General features: G+C 48.9%; 1 non-coding gene across 1 annotated transcript; it reads right to left on the bottom strand.

Moving 5' to 3' along the window:
* Positions 1–2,053: 2,053 nt before the first annotated feature.
* On the bottom strand, positions 2,054–2,269 carry LOC147011374 (small nucleolar RNA U3). The gene has a single exon (XR_015052079.1). It is a non-coding gene; the product is annotated as a small nucleolar RNA U3 (small nucleolar RNA).
* Between the last annotated feature and the right edge of the window lie 7,059 nt (positions 2,270–9,328).

Here is a 9,328-nt window from a genome sequence, read left to right as displayed (position 1 = left end):
CAAGGCTTCACCATGATGAGGTTCACCCTCCATCCGTGTTTTTTGGTTTTACGTAACAAAGCAAAGGTATCCGTCCCCAGTGACAGGAAAACTTTCAGTTGATCTATTAATTTAATTATTTCATGGACTTTTTAAAAGGTTCATTTTGTTGCACTCTTGGTTTCACTCAAAGCTTAGTTTCACTCTCCCTCCTCTCTCCATCCTCTCTCACCACTCCTCTCTCTCTATCCCACCCCTCTGCCACTCTCTCCCACACATTCCCTCTTCCACCCTTGCCTCTCTCTCTCCCCTCCTCTCTTCTGCCCCCTACTCTCCTTCTCCTGCCCCAATTTCCTCTCCTACTCCTCTCCCACTCTTTCCCCCTCTCTCCTCTCTCTTCCACACCTCCTCCTCTCTCTCTCTCCCCCATCCCTTCCTCTCTCTCTCCCACCGATCTCCCTCATCACCCCCGCCCCCTTGTTGAGGGGATTGCTGAGGACTGACAGTTTAGTTTTGAATTAAAACAGGCTTCCCCAGAGTGTAGCATGTACGAATCAGAGTTGGAGTGAGCCGACTGGAGGGGTGTAAAGGTCGCTCCATTTTCAAGCATGTCAGAATGCAGGCAGGTCTTTGTGAGGTAGATAGCATGGGCTTTAAAATCTCCCTCCCAGTCTGCTGCAGAATTTGCTGGTTAAAAAGAAAATGTTGCTGTTTGGGTGTGTTTTATTGTCTTCCCTTCTTGCATGCCGCCTTCCTTTCCCCTCATTCTGCCTTCCCTTTCCCTCACGCTGCATTCCCTTCACATCATGCTGCCTTCCCTTTCCCACACGCCACCTTCTGTTTCCTTCACGCGGTCTTCCCTTCCCATCACGCTGCCTTCCCTGCCTCTCGACTCACACTTACCTTCTCCCAAACCCTGTCCCCTCTCCACCCCTATGGACATCTCCAGGCAGTCTCCGAGTGCTGTATTTGCATGCTCTTTAAACCTATCCGATTTTGTTCAATCCTGGATGAACATGCCCCCCCCCACACACACACACATCCTTTTCTCCACAAGATCCACCACCACATGCATGTGGAGAACCCTTCCACCCACCCCATTTTTCCCTCAAGTCCCCCTACCAAAACAAAAGTCCAAAAATCCCTCCCTTTCTGCTTACCTCCTCGCAAACCCCAGCCCCACTTTGACCCGATTGTCTCCCCCATCCTTCTCACTCCAAACCTTCTAGTGGAGCATGTAGCGACGTTTGGTGAGGCGATGCTCTGCCCCCCCCCCGCTTGCTCGCTCTCCTCCATTCCTCCCTCGCCCCATCCTCACTGCCTCCGAGCTCCCACAGACCTTTTTGCTCCCCCTCCTGGATTGTGTGGCGACGTTTAATGAGGCATTGCTCTCTGTTCCTCCCTCCTCTTCCTTGCTCTCGCCCCCTTTCCGAGCTTCCCACTTCCTCACCCTCTCGCTCCCCGACCCTTCCTTGCTCCTTCCTCTCTCCCCTCCTTCTTCGACCTTATTCCCTCCCTTCACCCCTCTCTCTCTCCCCCTCCCTCTTTCTCGACCCCCTCCCTCTTTCTCGCCCTCTTTAATATTCCCGTCAGTGAAGGGTTGGTTTGTATTTGCTTGTGAATAAGAATGGTCCGAGTACTGATCACTGAGACACCACACGATGTACACCCTCCCAACTGGACCCTCTTTCCATCCCATCATGGATCAGTTTCCGTGAAACTATTTATTAATGCCCTTCCATCGCCGAACAATCAGTGTTCATGTTTGGGATTCTCGGGTGATCAGGCAATGATCGTAAAACCACCGGAGGAAAATAATTCAGAGCATGAGGAAACATTTACAACGGCGATCATTTCACGACTTTATACACCACCTTATGGTTTGTTTATCCCTGAAATTAAATCCGTGTCAACCAAGGAAACACACATGGGTTATGGGCTTTACTTCAAACAAGAGGTTGAAAACACCCAAACATTGCATCGTGCAAAAAAAAAAAGAAACCACTTAAACTTATTTAAAAATGTGTATTAACTCAATAATATTAAATCCTTCGTTTAATTATATGATAAGTTAACCCCTCAGAATATCTCACTTCCCTCCACCCCACCAACAAGTGGTGAAGGGAACGGTCATCAATGACAAGAAGCAGCTGCCGAAGCAGAACCTCGAGTCGGCTTCGCGCTCAGGAAGCGAGATTTCTACTCCTCATCAGGGTTAACGTGTCCGTTCACTTTCAGTTACGTTTCTGGACTCACAAACTATAGAAATGATCCCTGAAAGTATAGTCTTAACTTGCTTTCTCCACCGACTCGCTCTTCAGCTTTACCGGCATCAAAACATCAGGGGAGAGTTTCGGGTTTTAATCACTTCATGTTTCTCTTTTCTCACATTTTAAATAAACATTTAATGTCTTTGGATAAAGTTAATTTCCTTCATTAAATTAACGTTCTCTTTACCTCATTCCAATCATCACAAGAGAACATATTTGATGTAACCTTATATTGTAGTTTCGCTCATTCACCGCGTCAGAGGAGTGAGCGCAGTGACGTAAACGCGTTTTATGGTTTTAAATTGAATCCATACAGATCCAAATCTACCCATATGTACCACGTCCGTGTGTGCTGTAAATGTACCTCTACCTTGTTGTAACTGTCGACTGCATTTCCCGATTTGGACACCAACAGTACTGTGCAGCTCGGTAAGTGGCTTTCGCACTGAAGCAAGCACTCCAACAGACCGCCTGGCTTGGCAAGCGATGATCAATTTCCGTCGATACATCTATGCTCCCGGAAACGCCCATGCAATGTCCGAATTGGACAAATCAACACTTTTTTTAGGAGTCGGAACGGCTAACACTTTCAAATCTGGAGCTTACATTTTGTAATTCTGCTTAGTTTAAGAGATTCTCTCAGTTATTCATATGCGCAAATGAATTAAGCCGCGAACGCTGGCATCTCCAGGCTTTTATAAGTACTGCAATATACCCAGAGATTCATAGCTATGATGAACAGGCATTCGATAACATGAGTGGGGAAAGTGAAAAGAAACTTTGTTATTGAGAAATTGTTGCAGCCTGTTCCAAGTCAAGGCATGGTAGAGCAGGCCAAACAACATGGCGGCTTCAGACCCCAGTGAGATTACCCAGGAAACGCTGTAAGACACGGAGCGAGGTGGCTGAAGATCGCCTGATGAAGGATATCATTAAATAATCCCGTTAATTATGTTCAAAAGGGGTGTTTTAATTACCTAAAATATCAATTTTCACTCATGCACTGCGTTGGAGAAAATGCTTTCCGACGGTTCTGTGATTTTTCCCAGTGTTCTGGCTTCGATGTCAGTCTGTATACAAAATATCCGCTCCTCCTCATTGTCTCGGGTCGCTCAGTTGCATTTTATTTCATTTATTTATTTTAATATATTGTTGCAGCCACGGGTACGGGGAAACCAGCTTGTCATTCAGGGGGATTAATCCCTGGTTGTCCTCGGTAGAGCCGGACCTGGGGGCACCGCTCATAATTAACGTGGTGCAGTGGGTTGTTTTAAAACCACGAACGCCACCCAGTCAACAACGAGTTCCAGTGTCCACCGTCTAATTATTCTGTTTAACTAGAGGTCACGAGGTTACCTGAGCGGGGAGCGCGCCCTCGGGAAAGCACCACTGTTATCTCAATTAGATTTTAATTAGGGCGGCCGAGCGTTTTAACCACTGGTTCGTGCAGATGATTTTTGGTCAAATCTGTGGTAATTACATCCCAGTCTATCTCGGTTTGGACAATGCTAGACCAATGGAAGGAAAGGACAAACACGGACAGGTTGGAAATCGACAAATAATTTATTAATAATAAAATAAATAAATAAAAAGAACCTTTGATTTTCTGAGGAAAATAAAGAACGATTTTCAAAGCAAAATCAATCAAAATGCCAGGAAAGAGATAAAGTGCAGATGTTTATCGGGGGTTGACTTACTTACAGCTAAACACAGACAAGGGTACCCAGCAGATCATTCAGGGGGAGGGGAGGAGGGGGGGGGGAGAATCGTCTCGCTCACCAGAAAGTCGTCCGTGAAGTGAAAACGTCCTGAAATGTGTGCGTGTCACGTCCGTCGCCAGCACCCAGCCCTGCCGTGCACACTCTTGGGAATAGCCGTGAATGCCAGTCGAAGTCTGGAGGGCACCGAGATCGTCTCTCACGGGTTGAGACCCTGATGTTGTTGGTGACCGACCCGTGCCTCACTTGTTGGCGGTGCTGCTCACACCCACACGCGCACCACACGCTTGCTTGCCCAAGCACTGGGAAGGATGAATTGTCTCGTTGTTGGCGCTGGTCAGACACCAGCTTCTTGCTCGCTTCTCAAGCTTACTTCTCTTTCTCTTCTCCCTCCCTGGCTTTCTTTTGCCCCGCTTTCTTTTCACCCCGCTTTCTTTCGCTTTCCTCTCTCCCGCTTTTCTCCTCTTTCACTTTTCTCCTCTTTCGCTTTTTTCTTCTTTTGCTTTTTCCCTCTTTTGCTTTTCTCCTCTTTTGCTTTTTTCCTCACAGAACGAACCTCCCGTTCGTTTATATATCTCCGGGCTGTCTCCGAGGGTGCAGTCCGCCCCAGCTCACCCTGCCCCACTGGCGCACGGTTACCATGACGACCCGTGCACTCTCAAAAAAGGCGGGTGTCGGGGCTCACAAAAGATTGTTGCTGAGGAAGAATGGGGGCGGGCTTCAGAGCTTGTGAAAGAAACATGTCTGTCGTAAAGAAAAAAGCTTCACATAAGAGAGGGGATCTATCCTTTACCCTTCTCAACACATCACATTTAATATCCCATTAGACATGGGGATGGGGCTAATCTGAACATGCATTTAAGGAAATAACAGTCTGAGGACCTGGATGTGTGGATGCATTCATCAGACTGAATTCTGAAATCCATAACAACATTTTTATTTTCATTTGCGGATGTTGTCCGACGGTTCTGTAATTTTTCCCGTTGTATTGGCTTCGATGTCCATTGGCTTGCAAAATTTCAGCTTTCTGTGTTACCCGGATGAAACCGATCTTTAATATCAGTCAGTGAGTCAGTGGTTAGAAAGAGCTTTATACTGGTATATTAGACGAGCAGAGTCCTATACCCTCCCTCCAGGTGGTGGGAGTTTGCACGTTACTTCGTCCTCTTCATCCGTATGCATCATCAGGCTGTGGGGCAGCATCACTGATTGAGTGCGGCTGTGCCGCTGATGCAGTGCCCTGTGTTGGCTCGGGCAGGAATTCATCATTTGTTCAGGGTGCTGGCGATGGCTCGCCAACTTTTCACGGAAGCCACCATGGGATCTTCAATTTCCACCACCTAATGATGGCCATTATTTACTGAGAAATATAGTGTGTATATTGCAAGAATACTGAATATATTGTTGTGTGGTGTGTGTCTAAAGTGGTCTTTGAGGGTCTAACAGGGGGCAAGGGAGTAAAGTTCTCATGGGGCCTCTTGGGGTCAGAAGGTCGAGTGAATCATGCAGTCTAAAGGGTCTAACTAAGGGCTTTAAGGGTGTAAGGAGTTCAAAGGGATCAGGAAAGTGTCTGACAAGGGCTTCAGGGGTCTATGATTGTTTTCCTCGTCTGGCATATGGCAGTTTGTCTGCTCGGTCGCGGTCACTTTGTTGGAGCATAGCCTTGCTTCTGATGCTGTGCTCCTATACCAGTGCATTGGAACTCATTTTGCCGACTTCGTAAAGGATGGCAGGCTGAATCAACCCCGCCTCGTGTTAATTCAGTGGCCAACAGGCTCGATTTCAGGAACCTGAGATCCCAAGACAGCCACCTCAGCCACGAAGCCTAAACAAGGCGTTCTGTTGTCGTTAAAGGTACGTTTCAATGGTAAAGGAAAGCGGGGCACCTTGAACAGGTTTTTCAACATTTGGCTCTAACATGACGGAGGGTACTTTGAACAGATCTACACCTGAAATGCCAAAGAAGTCAAACTTCCATTATGGGCCAAAATATGCTTCCACTTTGAAGCTAAATTCTGCCAGAGAACATTAGTCAGCATTTTTCCATCTCGGCCAATTTTGAGAAATGCAGAACATACCCCGTGTGCGAGTGGACCTTGATCCGTATGAGAGGGTAGTTTGAACCAAAGATCGTAAAGCGGAGCAAGATAGCCCACTCATGCGAAACAATGAAGTATCCAATGGACGTCCTCGGCGGCTATTTTAGCAAGCATGCAGAGCGAGCTTGCGCTCTCCAACAACCCAAAATTATTACCACCAGAAAGGTTTGTGAACACGAGTAATAATAATTTTTATTTTGTTTCTGGTGTTCTTAATTTCTTGCCTGAGGCAGGGTACATAAAGATGCATTCTAATGAATTTGCACTTTTTTAAAGTCAAAGCTTACTGCTTTGACTTTACTGGGTGTTTGGATATGGACACCCAGCAGGATTAAAAACAAAACCTGTCAAAGGGCGGAGGAGCTCCTTGTGAGCCAACGGCCATCCATATCTAGTGCCCAACTGTGTCTGCGGACGTCCTCCTGCAGTTGGGCCACTTCTTATTAGGAGGTTGGTGGCAGGATTTGCACTCCGGCCACCGTAAAACCCTTCATTCCGCAAAACGCAAAAACGCAAAAAAATCTGAAAACCCACTCCGTGGGAGTACCTCCTGTGTAGCTTCCCTTCGCAGGGCAGCTCACCGGATGACGGGATTGGGGCAAAGCCTTCGGGACCCCCAATCTTTGATAGGAGGGAAACCACGGGGTAACATCCCTGGGTCAGATTGCGGGAGAGTGTGTCGGAGTGGTGCTGAGGTGTCGTCCACCAGACGGCGGTCTCCTTGGGTTAACCTGAGGCGGTCCCTTCGGGTGGGTGCCTGGAATGTCCTATCCCTAAGAGAGGATGATCACCTGTCTCTGTTATCATCTGAGCTCAAGCGTTTGGACATCGGGATTGCAGCTCTCTCTGAGGTTCGGAGACCGGATTGCGGCGAGATAATGGCGGGTGGTTACACCTACTATTGGTCAGGTCGCTCTGATGGTTACCATACCCAAGGAGTTGCTGTAGCTGTGTCCAATAAGCTGACCCCAATGATAATTGAGGTAACACCGGTCAACGAGCGTATTATGAGATTAAGGATTCGTCACTCCTTAGGTGTCATTTCCCTGGTCTCTGTTTATGCTCCCACTGAGGCGAGTGATCTCACCGTGAAGGATGCATTCTACACCACACTCGAGTCTGTGTTTGATTAGTGCCCCAGACGAGATACACTTCTAGTCTTGGGGGATTTCAATGCATCGACTGGAACTAGGGACGGTTATGAGGTGTGTGTTGGTCCCCATGGGTCAGCAACTATGAACCAGAATAGCACTAAGTTCCTTGACTTTGCAATAAGTCATGGACTTAGGGTGGCTGGTTCATGGTTTCAGCGCCCACAAGCTCATCGCTGGACTTGGTATTCCAACGCTGGCGGTGTGGCAAAGGAGATTGACCATGTCCTCATTGACGGTCGTTGGAGGATGATCCAGAACTGCAGGGTCTACCGGAGTGCTCAGTTCCTCAATACTGACCACAGGCTTGTTGTTGCAACTCTAAAGCTGCACCTTAAATCCTGGAGAATGGTACCATCCCAGCCGAGGCTGGATGTTGCCAAGCTCAGGGATGAGAGAGTAGCTGAGGAGTTTGCGAACAGGCTGAGTGGACACTTGGGGGTCTGGGTGCTTTGGGGGGTCCTGAAGAGTTGTGGAGCGCCTTCAAGACCACCGTCCTTGATGTTGCCGGTGGATGCCTTGGAACTCACCGCAGGGCAAAGAAGAATTTTGTCTCTCAAGGGACACTGGATACCATTGACCAGAGTCGCAGGGCCAGGCTGAATGGCAGAGCTGAGCTGTTCAGGGAGCTGAGGCGTAAAACTGTACGTGCACTGAGGGTGGACAAGGAGGCCTATGTGCGAGGAATCTGTGAGGGGTAGAGCATCACCTGTGGACAGGTGATTCTCGTCCCGCTTACAGGGGAATTCGCGCATTACGTTCATCCAAGCCCATCCCTCGGAGCACTACAGTTCGAGCAGAGAGTGGTAGGCTCTTGACAGAGGAGTCTGAAGTGAAGGCCCGCTGGGCCGGTTACTTTGAGCGGTTGTACCAGGCTGATCCCCCAACTGTCGAGTTGGACGTCAAGGGTGTTACAATCCCTGTTGCTGACCCTCGAATCAACTGTGGTCCACCTACGCTTGTGGAAACACGGGCTGCGGTGAACCAGTTGAAACGGGGCAAAGCTCCAGGGATCTGTGGCATCCATGCCGAACTTCTCAAGGCTGGTGGAAATGCTGCACTCGTGTCGTTGCATGCAGTTTTGTGCTCTGCCTGGAACACAGGCATCATCCCAACTGACTGGAAGAGGGGCCTTGTTGTCCCTCTCTGGAAAGGGAAGGGTGATCGCCAAGACTGCAACAACTACCGAGGGGTGACGCTGCTCTCAGTGCCGGGCAAGGTCTTTGCTCGGATAATTCTCGATAGGGTTCGCCACCATCTGCTTGAGCACCAGCGTCCAGAGCAGTCAGGCTTTACACCAAAGAGGTCAACGATTGACCGTATCCTTGCACTTCGTGTCCTCACCGAACGCAGACGAGAGTTTCGGCAGGGGCTGCTTGCAGCCTATGTTGATCTCTGCAAAGTGTTCGACTCAGTGAATCGGGATGTCCTCTGGAGGATTCTTGGTCTTCGTGGGGTGCCACCAAAACTGATCGATCTGATGTCTGAACTCTACTCTGGTACTGAGAGTGCTGTGAAGTGTGGTGGTACCATCTCTGACTTATTTCCAGTTGTTACTGGAGTTCGTCAGGGATGTGTACTTGCCCCCACACTTTTCAGCACTTGTATGGACTGGATTCTAGGGAGGATGTCGGAGAGATCAAGTTGCGGTGCGTCATTTGGGAATGTCAAGATCTCGGACCTTGACTTTGCAGATGATGCAGTCATCTTTGCGGAGACTTTAGACATCCTCTTGGGGGCCCTCGAGGTGCTGAATGAGGAGTCGGAGCCGTTGGGATTACGGGTTTCTTGGGTCAAAACTAAGATCCAGGCTTTCGGTGACATCTTGGATGCTGCTGTCCTGTCTGTGTCTGTTTGCGGTGAGGATGTTGAGGTCGTGGAGAGATTCACTTACCTTGGCAGTGATATTCATGTCTCTGCTGGCTGCGAGTCAGAGGTCAATAGACGTCTGGGTCGGGCCTGGGGAGTCATGGATTCACTGGATCATGGGGTGTGGCGCTGCCGGTACCTGTGCGGGAGGACGAAAGTCCGAGTCTTCAGGTCCTTGGTACTTCCAGTCTTGCTCTATGGGTGCGAGACTTGGACTCTGACCAGGGATATGAGACGGAGAC

Source organism: Eptatretus burgeri, chromosome 15 (genome assembly GCF_056783735.1).
Source record: "Eptatretus burgeri isolate ZD-2024b chromosome 15, Ebu_testis_v1, whole genome shotgun sequence".
NCBI classification, from domain to species: Eukaryota; Metazoa; Chordata; class Myxini; order Myxiniformes; family Myxinidae; genus Eptatretus; species Eptatretus burgeri.
Note: the sequence above shows the minus strand (reverse complement) of the source record. Positions and strands in the feature narration are given on the sequence as shown.